This window comes from Dromaius novaehollandiae, chromosome Z, assembly GCF_036370855.1.
Source record: "Dromaius novaehollandiae isolate bDroNov1 chromosome Z, bDroNov1.hap1, whole genome shotgun sequence".
Lineage (NCBI taxonomy): Eukaryota > Metazoa > Chordata > Aves > Casuariiformes > Dromaiidae > Dromaius > Dromaius novaehollandiae.
This window is the reverse complement of record NC_088132.1, coordinates 21,704,303-21,719,302: the sequence shown is the minus strand read 5'-3', so window position 1 is coordinate 21,719,302 and position 15,000 is coordinate 21,704,303. Positions and strand designations below refer to the sequence as shown.

Genomic DNA, 15,000 nt, shown 5'->3' with positions numbered 1-15,000 from the left:
ACTTATTTAGTGTGTCATAATAATAATTTACACCACAAACACCTCCACAAATACCTTCCTGTTAATGAACATTTTTGTGGGGAGTTTCAAAATCAAGATGTGCTGCAATTTTAAGGAAATATTTCCAAGGGCTTTAGTTTCACAGTTCAGGAGTGAAGAGTTTTACTGTGTTTTTTCAGGATACTTTTTCCCCCCCAAGAATAAGGCAAGTGAGCACCACAGAGCTTTACTTTTTTCAGGGATTTTGAAATTCAGCTTACATGCCAGCAAGCAGTTTAGTGGCAGGAAGTCTTTTCTAGTAGTGCAGTCATGAACTGGTAAACTAGAAGCATCTGTAAAAATTTAGAGGGAGTATCAGCTTTCTCAAAGCTCCAACCCAAGACTAATGAGGTGCAAATGATAGCGCTGCATAACCCTTCTCCACCCCAATTGTGGAATGAGATATTGCGACAGAAAGAAGTAGAGAAATGGGACAAAGATTTCAAAACTTGTAGTGCACTGAAACAAATACAGGCTTTTCAGAAGACTTTCAAATGGCTGAGGTGGGCCAACGTGCATATTTTGCTAGCAAGAAACCCATACCTCCTTCCCCAGCCACAGACATATATTTCCATGGCACCAAATACTGACAGATGGGGATTTTGGAGCACTTTTTTTTTTTTCCTGCATGTGTCTGAAGTCTTACCTGTTGATGTGGTTGTTCTTATTAATAGTTGTTCTACTCAGAAGTAAACTTCTCCTAATATGCATCTTTGATAGATCCTCTCCTCTGCTCCCACTGCAGAAAGAGAGGAAGAGGGTAGAAATGTAATTTGTTTGAAAGAACACATCTGGGGCGCGATCTGCTGTATCTTAACACCAGATGGCAGGTTTAGGCTGACAACTAAAACCCAGTTTAGCCTGGTCAAATGGTATCTTAATCTTTTACTCTCTCTGGCCATACACAAGAGAAACTACTGTAAAATTGTAGCAATTATTTGCATTCCAACTAAGAAGTCCTCTTCATTTAATATTCTCTTAGAGAGTTTATTCATTTTCTCTCCTTCTCACCTCTTCAGTGTTTATAGAAAAGATTGTTTCTCCTTGGCAACACCTAAAACGTTATTGTGCGGCTCATACCTTTTCCCAAGTATGTGTTGTGGGGGCAGAGGCGTGGTGCCTTTAAGTGGCTGATTCTTGTCATAACAGGTATGGCATTAGCCTTGCTGAGTAGTGACTAGAAGTGACAGCATTGCGTTTGAGGTGCCTGGAGGGCACTCAGTCATCACTCCTACACAGCAATGTGCATTTGAAAGCACTGTATACAGTTTCTTGCCAGTGCAGAGTATGCTCAGTAAAAGCTAAGAAGACAGAGATTTGATTTTTGTGTTCTTTCATTCGCCAGTTTTCCAAAAGAAACTCCTAGAAAATCAAGGGCAGATCAGGGCTGCACACTGTTCGTTCACTGTTTGTTCTGCTTTTTTCCGTGTGTGTATGTGCACACTCGTAGGCTTTTTTCGCCCTTCAGTTAGGTGCTTAAGCACGTATCTTTGACCTGGTCCTGGCCACCCAGGACCTAAAAATTTCATCCAGCATCTCCCTTCCTTCCTCTCCTTATCTCCCCCATGTTCCTAAATTTATTTTTCCTCTCCTTGTAAACAGGGTGCTTGTGTGGTTCTTCTGCAGTTCTTTCAGTTGTGGCTATGTGTTTCTTTGTCAAACAGTTAAAATAAAACATGTAAAACTGAAAGTAGAAATATGACTATTAAGGTGTTAGAGAATCAAACTGTTCTTGCTTATTAAGTTTATTACTGAACGGTATGAGCCTCTAACATGTTTTACCTGAAACAGAGTATAGCAAATTCTTATAGTACCTGTTGGTTCGGTAGAACATAATAGCAGAGATCAATATAAAAATATGGTGGAATACCATATTTTTACATCTGGAAGTTACATGTCACATTATTACATTTTTTATCAAACATGAGATTTTTATTACATATTTTTTAACCTCTATTTTTGTAATGTGTCTCAGAAACATCAATCAGCCTCTAAACTAGCCTTGGGCACTTTCCTTGTAAAGTTCTTAATGGATTGCTTTTTTAAGGATTTGAAGTCAAGTAATTTTAGAAGGCCACTACTGCACATATGGGTTATGGGTGTGCTGCTACAAGTTTGCCAATATTTTGATATTACATTTACATTAAAATGTTGTTAATGATTTATTTCCAGATGTAGTAATGCAGAACTGAGGAAGAGAGAAAGAATATACCTGTTCTCTAATACAAAGAGAAAATTTTATGTTTTTGCCTTTTTAAAATATTCTTTAAAAGCAATAATTAAGCTCTAAGCGTTTGGGGGCCAGACTGGACTGATGGTGAGAAATTTGCATTTGTGAAAAACATGTGTCTCTCTCACTATGAGTTCCAAATGAACTGCCTCAGTACAGATTCCTAAGCTGACTTTGGCAGTGTTAAACACACTTTTTTGGTAGAAGAAAAATGTTTAATGTTGACTTAAGTGTTGGAAACAGTGGGCATGTTCTTTACTAGTAAGCATAATTTTTCATGTTTCCTCCATTTCTTTCTCCTTCTTGAAATGCTGCTTGGTGTAAAGGGGAGAGACCTCTGTCACTTATGTTTATATATGCCAATAAGAGCCTTCATTGTTATCAGAGAGTCTCCTGTGCATTTTCATGGTGAGAGATTCATGAATTGAGGCTGAGTGATTCTGACGTTCTAAGGATTCTTGATGAGTCTCTTCAGGGTTTTGGAAGGCCTATACCAGGCAAACAAACGCCTTATTAATTGTGATGCAGGTTTTCATTATATTAAAAAACAAAAACAAAAACAACTACATCTTAGCTGAAATGTGTGAAGTTTTGAGGCATGATGTTTTCTGCAAAATAGGAATTTTTTGTGCATGTAAAAACTGAATTCTGACTGGATTTATAGCAAATAATACTACTATCAGGAGTAGAGAAATCTCATTTTAGGAGCTGTGTAGGTGAAGTGGATAGGTTAGAGGTATCTAGCATGAGTGAAAAGGCTTTTTGAGCCAGAAGAGCTAGGTTTTTTAGAATTAATTGATTTTGGTATGATGGGTCTAGTCAGCGGAACCATCCTATGTTATATTAGTTCTGTGTGATGGAAAGATGAAGTAACAGCTGGAGAATTCAGATTTAAATCCAGGTTCAGGCTTTGAAGCTCTGCAGAATTGCTTGACTCTAACTGTGGGTTTGGTTCAGACCCCTTTCAGTGGAGTGTGGCAAGCAACTACATGAGCTGTTTTTTGATAAGTACTCATATGTATATTTTAAGGGGAAGATTAGCAGAAACACTCATACCTGAGGAAAAATTCCTTTAATTTATCAGAAAACCTGCTCAGACAGTTTTTAATGATAGCAGGATACCATTCTGTCCGGTGATACCAGTGGAACTCTTGCTTATATTGGTAGTTCAAGACTCATCATTGCATAAATGCATTTGTCTGCATTTAAAGGTTTATACAAACAGGCATTGGTAGAAGCAGGCAAGGGCAGACTGGGCTCAGTCATTTGCAGATGCTGAGTAGAGATTTCTGCAGAACATTGGGGAGCTGCAATGGTGGTAAAACGTCTTGGTTCTAGGGAAGCTCTCATGACTTCCTGGAATTAAGTACATCCTATCTATGTAGGCATAATACGAGACTCTTCAGCTTACACAAAGAACATGAAACACTTGAACAAAATAACCTGATGGTTTTAAGAACTGCATATAACTTTTAAAAACTGTGATTCCCATTTACTGTAGATTTCATTTTTCTTTCAGTAAATGCTGACCAAATTTAATATTTGGTCAGAGTTTTCTCAGATGCCATCCAGTTACAATTGTAATTTTTCTTTCTTTACCGCATATTTGGGGCATGTTTATATTATCTGTATTTCTGTTCTTTGACTTTTATACCCACTTCTGTGGCTTCACTTTTGGTTTCTTACTTCTAGACAGGAGAACAGGAAGACCTGTGGTTTATTCTGGAAATAAAACCAATGCTGCTGCATGAATTGTATAGTGTGTATAAGGAGGTGCTAGTCTGGATTTCAGAAACTTGCATATACTTTCTTCGAAGGCTAATCGTGTCTCTGTGCATATGTTTACTCTCTGCTGAGCTCAGAGTCTATTCACTGCCTCTGTTTTTTATACCCAAATGCAAATTAAATAACATAAAGCAGAAAAAAACTGTCCTCTTAGCTAATCTAGAAAAGGGTTAATCAAAATCGACAACTGCTAAAAGGAATACTTAACTGTAGTGCCTGACCATTGTTCAGGCGTACAGTACAAATGTGTTCTGCCTAAGTTAGCCAGAACAATGTATCCAGCTAGTGATTAGGCTCAGCTCCAACTTTCACCTCAGGCAAAATTTATGCAGTTATACTACTGTTTGTCAGGTAATTAAAGGAAAAAGAAGTATCAATCTAAAGTAAATTAAAAAAAAATGTGTAAATAAATAAATATATGCTCCAATTGAGCAAGGAAAAAAGTCGTCAAAGACTTAAGTAGCAGGCAAACATTTGGGGCTGAGATTTGCATAAGTATTCATGAATGTTGAGCCAAATTCTGCCCTCAGACACATCTGTGTAGCTCTACTGAAGATGTGATGAATCTGTACATACGTGTGTTATGTATGGGCTATGGTACATTTAAGGGGATCAAGGGATCACTGGAACACAGGGCAAATGGAGAGGTACGCAGGTCAGGAATCACTGTCACATGCCAACGTCTGTTGCTTACCAGCAAGCTGTATGGGAGGCGGACTGGGAACCTGTTTGTCACTCAGACAGGGGGGCTTAGGAACAGTAGATCTTAAATGGGAGAAGGACTTACCTAACAGCATCTGCCTGGCTGGGATATGTTCTTCTTGTAGCTAGTGGTGTGCAGCAGAGCTACAAGCAACAGTTAATATATCTTGAACTCTTTTGTCTATGCTTAATGCAAGGTCAAATCATCATTTGTTGCATTTTCAGTCTCGCTGAAAATTTGAGGTAGGATTTATAAAACTGAAGGTATATTATAAAACTATATATATTATGTTATACTTACAATTTCTCAGGAAGTTGCTGTTTGCAAATATTGTTGAACAGTTAGCTTTTCACCCACAGGACCCAATATAGAATCTGAAAAATATCAGAATATGAGCAACGGCTGCCAGTTACCTGTATGTGTGATGCATAACTGGGCTCTGCAGGGAACTTGTAATGTGTTTAGCTTGACTAATACAGATAGAAGCAAATTGTATCATAAGCCATTTTTTAAAAAGAGGTGAGGGGAAAAAAGAAAGATTGCCTGTACTTAAATTTAGTTTTATGATCACTGGCCAAGAATGGTTAGACTCACTTTATTGACTCCAGTTCAGCTACAGCTGGGTTTTACATCGTGATTAAAAGGGATTTTGAAAGCATGGTGAAGTCCCATGTAATCTGGGTCTTATTCTAAATGTTATTACTACTTCCTGTAGGAACTTTCCTCTAGGAGCACTCCAGAAACACTGTTGGTGTTTCATAAATTCTTCCTCATCCACTCCAAATCTTTAACAGTAGAAGTTTATGGAACCATGGATCTATCTACCTCTGTTCACCTTATACCACTTCAATATGTTGATGTATATAATATGTGAACATTACCTGCAGTACTGCCTTTTTGTTTTTATTAATCTGGCATGTTGTTTTAGACCAGTCACATGAATTGGCTGTTGCTGTCGCATCCCATAACTGTTTATTCTACCATGTGCTGCAAAAATGTGTGCCATCTTTGTTGGGATGTGTGTTTAATTAGTTGAAAAATGCGTAAGTGGACCTTATTGCTGCAAAAGCTAGGTAATCATCAGCTATCAGACAAAGTCTATTGTAGTGGTCTCCCATATTACACAATCCAGTGATATTAGATAAAGAAGTTGAATCACAGTATTCACAGACACCCTGCTGGAAAATGGAACCTGCATGCATAAATATGTAGACCATAAGCTTGACCTTTAAATTGTGATGTATATTTGTGGTTTTCCTTCTAGTATTTATATGTAGGTACATTCAGACTGTGGGTGAATGTAAATACTCCACTGTGGAAGGCTGTAGAATTTTCTCTGATTCAGTAATATTTGTAAGGCATGCGTGTATGCTGTGACTGCATCTATAAAGGACTGTACTTGCTACATCTCATTTTTTTTTCAGTCTCATGTGGCTGAGATGAAGCAATTTTAAGCAGTGGTCTTCCTGCAACTAAATCAGTTATTTTGCTTGTTTGTTTGTTTTAGATGCTATCTCACTTTTTCTTCTTCAGAACTTGTTTTTATTTTGTTTGAGTCCATCTATTTTGTTGAGTGCATCTCCAGGAGTGCCCTTCTTGTGACAACCACTTCCCTTCATTCAAAGCACATCCATCATTCATTATCTAGTCCTGTCCCCCTCACTTGCAGGGGACAGAAGCCACAAAGTGTGAAAGGATCGTCTGAGTCACCTCAGCCAACAACTTCTGAGAAAAATAACCAGTTCTCCATCTCATGTGGAAAGTCTAGAGGGACTTGTGGAGGGCTTCAGCCTTAGTCCTGGATGAGGTAAGAAGTAATCTCAACAAAAAGTGATTCAAAACATGCAGAATATGCAGTGCCCGATCCGGGAAATCTAGCATCAGAAATCATTTCTGAGAAATTAAATTTTTATGCTTAGTCAAGGATTCCTGACATACCTTGCATTCTTCCATAGTCTGCCATTCAGCTATCAAAAAGTATGGGTTTATCATTCCCATTCAAACTCATTTTTTCAGCTTGCTCTTGTTTCTGAGTGTGATACACAGTGTGATTCCCTGAGAAAGAAGCAACAGCAATGGTCATTAACACTGTTCATCAGAATGAATTTTCATGAAAACATACTACTGAGCTTCCAAACAGACTTTTGCAAATCATGCCAGAAAAGTGTTTAACCCTTCACCTTATTTTCTCCTTCCTGTCTTGTCAACTTTTTGGGATTGTGCTGGTAGATATTCTTCAGACCTTCATGAGCAGTTTTAGCAGTATGATACTGTACCTCATGGGTAAAATATCCAGTTTTCAACACCATCTTAATCCAAACTTCCTTCTTAGTCATTTTCAGAGACTTAGCTTCAGCAGAAAATGAATTCTTAGGAGAATGTCAGTGAATACTGTTTTATATTGGAGAAAAGTTGTTTTACATCAGCTGTTTCTGAGAACCAAGGAAAAATAAGAGGGATCTATCTGTTCTAGAGTTAAGAGTACTGAGCACCTTTATTCCAGAATTTAAGTTCCAGTTGATGACATGGTTTTTGCTTCTACAAGGAAACTGGTATATGGGTTTTTTTAGCTTGCAGGGCTCTTACTGCTGTGTCTTTTCTTTGTGGTAGGCCTCTACCACTTCTGATTAAAAAATCTTTCCACTGGAGTTCTCCATGAAAATCCTGAAGACATTCATCACTCATCTAAGAAAAAAGGGAATTGTCATCAGCCCATGTCTATGGGCTAGACCATAGGTAGACCAACATATTGAGAACTGCCCTGGAATTTCTTCTTGCCAAAGCTGTACTGTTGACCCTTACCACTGACAAAGTTAGTAAGGTAACTCAGGTTACCTCTGCTCTCTTGGAAGGGAACGTGGCTGGCCATTTTTGATCATATGACACCTTGCACTTACATGCAACCTAATACAAGAAGGAACATGTATTTAATGGTGATGTCATTTCAACACTGTATACTCCTGACTGCCCTTTGTTGGACATGTTGGTGACTGTCCCATGCCATGACAACTCCCTTTACCAGTAGGAAGACAATAATTAAGCCAAAACTGGAAAGGGTTGATTTCCCCTTCATCCTTGCTTTCCAGATTGGATAGTAGATCTCTCATTCTTCACTGGGCATCCCAGAACCAACTTACATTTAATTTATTTATCAGTGTCTCAAGCGGTCAGAGCAGGAAGATACCGCTTACATAGCAAGGCCATCATGTACAGATGACAGAAGGCAGGAACACCATGCCTTATAATAGCAAGGTGATGTGAGATTCACTCCTTTCCACTTGGAGGCACATGGTCTATGCAACTCCAAGTACATCCGTCTGCCTCTTATCTGTCTGGAGCCTGGAACTAATTGCCAAACGGATTTACCTGTTTCAAGGTGCAGTAGATCACAAATGAGAAAAGAAGGATGAAGCCCTGTGTGCTGCTTTCCAGGACAGAGGATAGCCTGAGGTCTGCTTCTTCACTTCAGATGTCAACAAGAAGTGCCAGTGCTTCTGCTCCAAGATTCTTGTGCTCCTGATCTTGTGGGGACAGATATTTAAGCACAGCCTCCCTGACTCATCTCCTACTAACAATCTTCCGCAAGGTGAGGCAAGAAACAACATGACTGATCCTTCTGGCTCCAGCTTGGCTGAGGCAGTTCTGACTTCTGCACCCTGCCCTTGCTGCTACTGTGTCTCACAGTGAGCTTAAGTTAGATTTATCACCCAAACCTCACATCCTTCCACATCACAGTATGAATGCTGAGTAGCTTCCAGTTTTAAATCTCACCTGCTCATCCTCACCAAGTGATATTCTAGGCAATAGCAGAAAGAACTGCAGGAATAGCAGAAGTGGTAATGTGAACCATGTTTTTCAAGAACTACTGTCAAGGTGGTACTTCCCTCATGTCCTTGTCACCCACGATTCTGGATTTTTTAATTCTAAAAGGCTTTGACTAAAGTCCTCTTAGATACATCTTCAGCCACATGTGGTATACATTCTTTTTAAATCTCACTTATTTGACTGATTAAAAGTGTGGTTAGGATCTGCCTGTCTTTTTGTGATGTGTCCAGATTCCCAGTGGGTCTGCAATCTTGCTGGATATCTTTTGATAAAAAGTACTTTTCTGGTGCCTAACAGCTGTGGTTAGAGTGAGAGGGAGATCAAGGACCCCATATTTGTCCTCCTCATGCCTTCTTGTCCCCCTCTCATTTGAGATATTTCTGTTTTAATATGTGTTGAGTCATAGGTCAAGCAACTTTGTTTGCCTTGGTGTAGACTATCTCCATTCCTGTGGTCTACAGAGCTGCCAACTGGAGCTCCAGCAACACTTTCACCACACAATTTGCCATTGCAGAAGTCTCTTGTCATAATGATTTCTTTGGAAGGGTCATCCTTTTTCAACTAAGGACTTTGGGATCCTTTTCAAATGTTGGGTGGTGAATGCTGTGCACAGACACACACTTTAAAGAGGAGAATTTAACTACTTTTCTTTGAGAGGTATGTTTATACTGCAAGTACAGTTTTACTGGACACTTCTGCTTCCTTACATTGTCTTGTATAAGTGCAGGATGTCATATGGCCAGAAATGGCCCACCATGTTGCCTTCTAAGAGGGCAGATGTAATCTGAGATGACCCTAACTCACTTTATCAGTAGTAAGGGAAAACGCTATAGCCTTTTTGAAAATAAAAAAATTTGTTTTGTCTTAGCAGTGGCTCAAACAGTTCCTTTCCTCCTCTCCACCTCTAGTGCTGTTAAAATGAAACTGTTACTGCAAGACTTCTGAACTTGTCAGTCTCAGAAATCTCAGAAATCTTCCAGTGCTTCCAAGGGAGAAGTGGTAGGAAGATGACCTCTGACCATAGAGGCAGATGGCCTCTTGAAGAGAAATAAAGTTAGGTTGCCCTCTTCCCCTATTAGGGAATCTCTTAGTGTAGCTGTTCCATAGTGTAGTGAGAGAGCAAGAAAAAGTACTGTGAATTTGTATGGGGTTTTGTTCATAAAGTGAATTTATTTTTGCTGTCTCTGAACTTCTGTTTTTCCTTTTCCTAACTGCTAAAACCAGCTGCCTTTAGTATTTATGCATAACATAAAATTTTGATTTCTTTTTTTTTGCATTCGCAAGCAGCACAAAAGTCTTAACATTCCTGCTGAAGTCACTCTACTAAAATAAGTGGGACTTAGCCACTGAAGTCAGTGGAATCAAGATTTAATGCATAATTCATCTCCAAACAGTTGGCTCCTTTCTTTGTATTTCAAGATAATTTTAAATTTCTGTATTTGTATATGCATCATATATGTTACATAAATATGAGAGGAACACACATACAGATGTCACGTGATGCATTTTGGTTTCCTTTGAGACATGACTGTACTCTGAATACCATTATCCCTCTGAATGCCTTAGGACTTAAAGTTAATATGCAGTGAGAAGGCACTAGTACGTCCCTGTGGACGTATGTGGTTTTACATTGGTAATTCACTGTACGAGTAGAAATGATACAATGCTGAGTGGCTCCCAAGTTTCCTCTGGGTGTGGTGCTTGAAAGATTGTTAAATTTCATGTTGGAAATCTTTTAGTAGGCTTCTTTCACAACACTCTTTACAAATTGCCTTGTTTGTCATTTGACAGAAGTGTTGTCATCATCCCTGCCTGGGATTTCTTTCTTCTCTTTTCTTGCTGGGGAATGAAGAGGGACCCAGGGAAGACGAAAGACGGGAATACATGAATAAATGTCTCCTTCTTACTCCTGCATTGCTAAACTTACTAGGGTGTATGTTGTGTGTGTTGATGTTCATGTTTAGAAATTAGAAAACTTAAGTTGCTTACAGTATCTGAGGATGGGTGTGTGTGTCAGAATTTCATGACTACTTTTTAAACTTTTCTTCCCCAAAACAGTTTTTTATTTTCAGTGGGACAGTGTAGCAAATAAAATGCTCGACTCCCTTCTTTCTGTAGAAGGAATGCTAAAGGTAGTCCATGGAACAAGAAATGAAGAAAAGAAAGAAGCTGGACGAGAAAACACTATGTGCAGTCCAGTGATCCATGTCACCACACACTCTTGTTCCTGCTATATATTGCATAATCAGAAGAGAGGAGACAAACCAAATCCTTTGGAGGTTACAGTGTCCCAGGTGGAGTGCCAAGTGTCATTTTATGAATGCAGGTTGCTTTGCTGAGGAGATGCAGCCATGCGTTATGCAGAACTCACCTAAAAACTATGCAAGAAGTCCAAGAAGGAATGATGATACATTTTTCAATTTTGCTTGGTTTTCTTTACCAAAAAATTTGCATATATAGGGTGTCTAAAAAGGAGCAAACTGATCATTATGTAACTTCAACTTCCTTATTTATAGGCGTTTAAAATAGCAAATCCTTGGCTTATCTATAACATCTGTACTGTCAGGTAATTAAGCCTTGCAGCATGCCTGTGCATAGTTATACATTATTACTTGTATTTTTCATGTGGGTAGAAAGAAACACAAAATGGAGTGATCTGCCCAACATCCCACAGCACATCAACTGAGACCCAGGAGTAAGTGTAGGGTCTTCATAGCCAATTGTTTTTCCTAACCACTATTTTTTTCCTAACCTCCCTACTAACTTTTGCCTGGCAATGTACAGTTATGCAAGAATGTAAATGTAGATTTTTCTTCAAAAAGTAATTCTTAAAGGCTCTTTTTTTTTCTGTGATTATTAACAACCTGTTACATTCTGTATTACTTCTTAATGAAAAGGATAATAATAATAATTAGAAAAATACAGCTTCTGTTTGTGCACATCATACCAAAACCAGTAGTAATTTCTGGAGTGAAGTACAGAAAACAAGTTAACAGCACAGAGTAACAGACTGCATGTAGTAAGACATTCTAGAGCAGGTTGGTAGAGTGGACAGTATCTCGCCACCTATCTGAAACTGCAGTGTGAATTCAGAATAAATTTATCCTGTTTTGTGGTTGGAATGCTGGACCTAATACCTATGTTTCATGAAAAATTTTTAGCTCAAGTGATGTATCATTCATTAAAGGTACTTAGTCCATACTGAGAATTTTCCAGTCAAGGATCTCACGGAACTTTACAAAAGAGAGAGCACAATATAGGAGGTGGGTGAGAGCCTCAGAATATGTGTGTGTTACTGTGTTCTTTTGATGGTGTTGTAATAATTTACAAGTTACTTAGTACTCTGTATCTGCGGTTTTGTTCTCTTTCAAGCACTTTTTATTTTTCAGGTATGTCATATAAAGCAGTTACCTTCAGGTACAGGGAGAGGAGGGGGAATGTACACTGTATATGTGATGTCTGCTCTGTGTTAATGACATTCATCTTCAGTCATAAGGTTAGAAGAGATAATGCCACACATGGGTTATACTTCGTCTTACTTAAGAAGATGAATGTTATAACACAGAGCAGCCATGACTGGGGCTCTGTGTGCATGCGCATGCATGTGCGTGCATGCACATGTGTGTGTGTCTGTATGTGTGTGTTAACGTCTCTGTGCTAACATTTAGTTGCTATGTTGGATTCTGTTCTTAGTTACCAGCAAATGAGCAGAGAGGAGAAACAGGCAAACCAACAAGGGCTACTCAGGTTGGCATCATTTTTCCAGTTTTAATCAAAGCCTTCATTTGTCACAGGACATTATTGTTCACTCTGTTTAAACTAAAAATGAGGCACAATCTGAACTCCCTCATAGTTTTGGCTTACTGCAGGCTGAAAAGGAATATTTCTGTTTGTAAACTGTTCAAATCCTTTTGCACAGTAATGAGACTCCTATAGTGCATCTCAGAGAGAGCTGGAGAGCAGCATTGTTCCCTTTTTGCTCCTAGAGTCTGTTCTGCATCATCTGGAATTTCTCAGCCTTTGCTAGCTTAGCCTACCAAGAATCCCCAAATTGTGCCTACGCTGTATTTCCAGGATAGATAAATGATTGGCTAATAGCTTCTATGCCAGGACAGCTGGTACTACCTAATTTTGAGGAGGTGTAGCAGTAGGAAATTTATAGTCCAGCTCTAAAAGTGTGTAGACTGTGGCTGCTGTTATCAGCTGGAATGTGCCTGTTGGCTATCCCAAGGCTGAACTCCGGGGGGTGGGTGGCAGCACGTGCTTGGTGCAGGGCCCTCTCTGCAACCAGCCTTGCCTGGAGACCCGCAAGAGCCAAAGTCTGGCAACATTTTGAATGCAGTGCAAAAATGTGCGTGTTAACCAAGGTATCCTTAGGCTTAGAAATTACTTTGAGAATACTTAGAAAGCGTGATCTGATTTAGCGGCCAGACTTGGCCACAAACTTAGGTTGCCTGCATCAATGTTCTGTGCTACACACAATTAATGAACTACTCAAGTTCACAAATAACTTTTTAGAATAGGTCAACAGTTCTAGTATTTAGATTGAGATACTGCGATGAAATCACTTCGATCGTCCATTCTTGTGTGTATCAATATCATTTTACATGTATATTTTAGTAGGGTATTATCTAAAAAGGATAGAAATGTGAATTCAGGTTTTTCTTTCCTTGTTTCTTAGAGTCTTCCTCCCAAAGAATCTCAAAACAACTTTGCCAACTGATATATAAAAATACAAGCATTTATCAGACTCGTGCTATGGACTGCTGCAGCAATTGCTTATTTGCAGTATATGCTACATAGTAGAGAAGAATAGGAAAGAAAGAAGAATATTTGGTTCATTAAAATGGCAAGGAATTTCTGTAAATCAGATTAAATGTAATTTCCCAGATTAGAATTTTTGAAGATTTGAGGTATAATGACTTGCATGGTTTTATAAAAAGGGGGAGATCAAAAAGGATCCAAAACAACCCAAATCCAATAACATGGGGTTTCTGATGATCCATCCTCTCCTTTCCTCACTCCCATCTGTTCACAGTATCCCTGCTATCCTCCATGTTTCCTCATTGCGAAGTTCATCTTAGACCTAAAAAACTGTGTCTAAGCTGCTTGTATATGTCTAGTGACCCATCCTATACTTCCGTGCTTTGAAATACTATTGGATTACTTCCCAATGGGCTGTGTCACTGTGGGAGAAATGAGTGGGGGAAATGCACTGTTCACTGTGTTGGTGACTTGCCCACAAAGTGGGTCAATTCTGACTAAAGTTAAACCAAATTCCAGGCTGCAAACTAAACCTCCCTTTGCATAAAAAGGCAAAATTTTAGAGCAGTTCCAAAAGTGGATTAGAATTGTTTTTCTATGTTTTTTTTTTTTTTTTGAGATCTGGGGATGGTTAAAATCATGTAAGTCTGGGTTATCTGAGTATTTGACATTAAAACCAGTGTTCTCAAAGCAGCACACTAATTTCTAAAATTCTGTTGAATGTAGGTCCAGATACAGAATCTGATTTGCATAGTGTCAATTTTTACAGTACCTGTAAAGGGCCGATCATCTTTCCTTGGGAACTGGGTAGGCAACATGAACTGCAGGTGATCCATATAATAACAGCAGGCTAATTTTCCTTGTGGAAATCATATTCTGGAGTACTACTTCAAAAGTTTTACATTTGCTATTTTATCATTTATTTCATTAATCACATACTTCCCTATGCTTTTTTCCTGTCAATTGCCACTTGCTGGTGTTTTTTTACTATTTTGTTTCTGTCCTGGCCTTGTGAGGGCTGGCAGTGGGATATGCGACGCTGCTGGGATTCTTTCAGTTTGGTGTGAAATGTAGATTTAGTAGACCTATTATAACTCTGTAGACTGATACACAGTTCAACCTTCTCATACATATCATGCCCATAAGGTGTCGCAACACTTATCCTCTGTTAAAAATTTGGTGATTAGTGAATATAGGATCTGTGCTGGAGATGAGTGGAGGTAAAGTTGTGTGATTTTGGTAACACAGGACTTAGTCAATTTGTTTTGTTTATAATATCATCAGCACATGCCTAATAAGTATATCCTTCTATTTTGTAGTTGTTTATTAAGTTTCCTTTACATGCTTGCTTAATGAAAATTGTATTTTTCAGCTGTCATTTAAATAATCCTGTCTTTTATAGTAAATCTAATGTGCTGCTGTAAACATTAACACAATTATTGGTGCTCATGGCTTTTTGCATATGAACTCACATTCCCTACCTAAAACATGCTCTTGGCTTTGTTCATACATTTCTGTATAAAGGCAAAGTCAGACACAGCTTTGTCATCAGCAATATTGGAGAGAGATATCTGATATTTAGTATATGCAGTTCAGTGAAGATAAAGCTTTGTTGTGATCTTCCCAATACCATTTTTGCATCCTAGCAAGTGTT

The 15,000-nt window shown here is 38.7% G+C and overlaps 1 protein-coding gene across 5 annotated transcripts in view; it reads left to right on the top strand.

Annotated features, from left to right (window-relative positions):
• BNC2 (basonuclin zinc finger protein 2) overlaps window positions 1-15,000 on the top strand; it is a 355,957-nt gene that overhangs the window by 28,706 nt on the left and 312,251 nt on the right. The window contains exon 1 of one of the 5 annotated variants that reach the window (XM_064501848.1): window positions 6,440-6,564. The exons of the other annotated variants lie outside the window; for them this stretch is intronic. The gene's annotated coding sequence lies outside the window, so the exon portion shown is untranslated. Of the gene's footprint in view, window positions 1-6,439; window positions 6,565-15,000 lie in introns of those variants that run through there. 5 annotated transcript variants of the gene reach the window in all.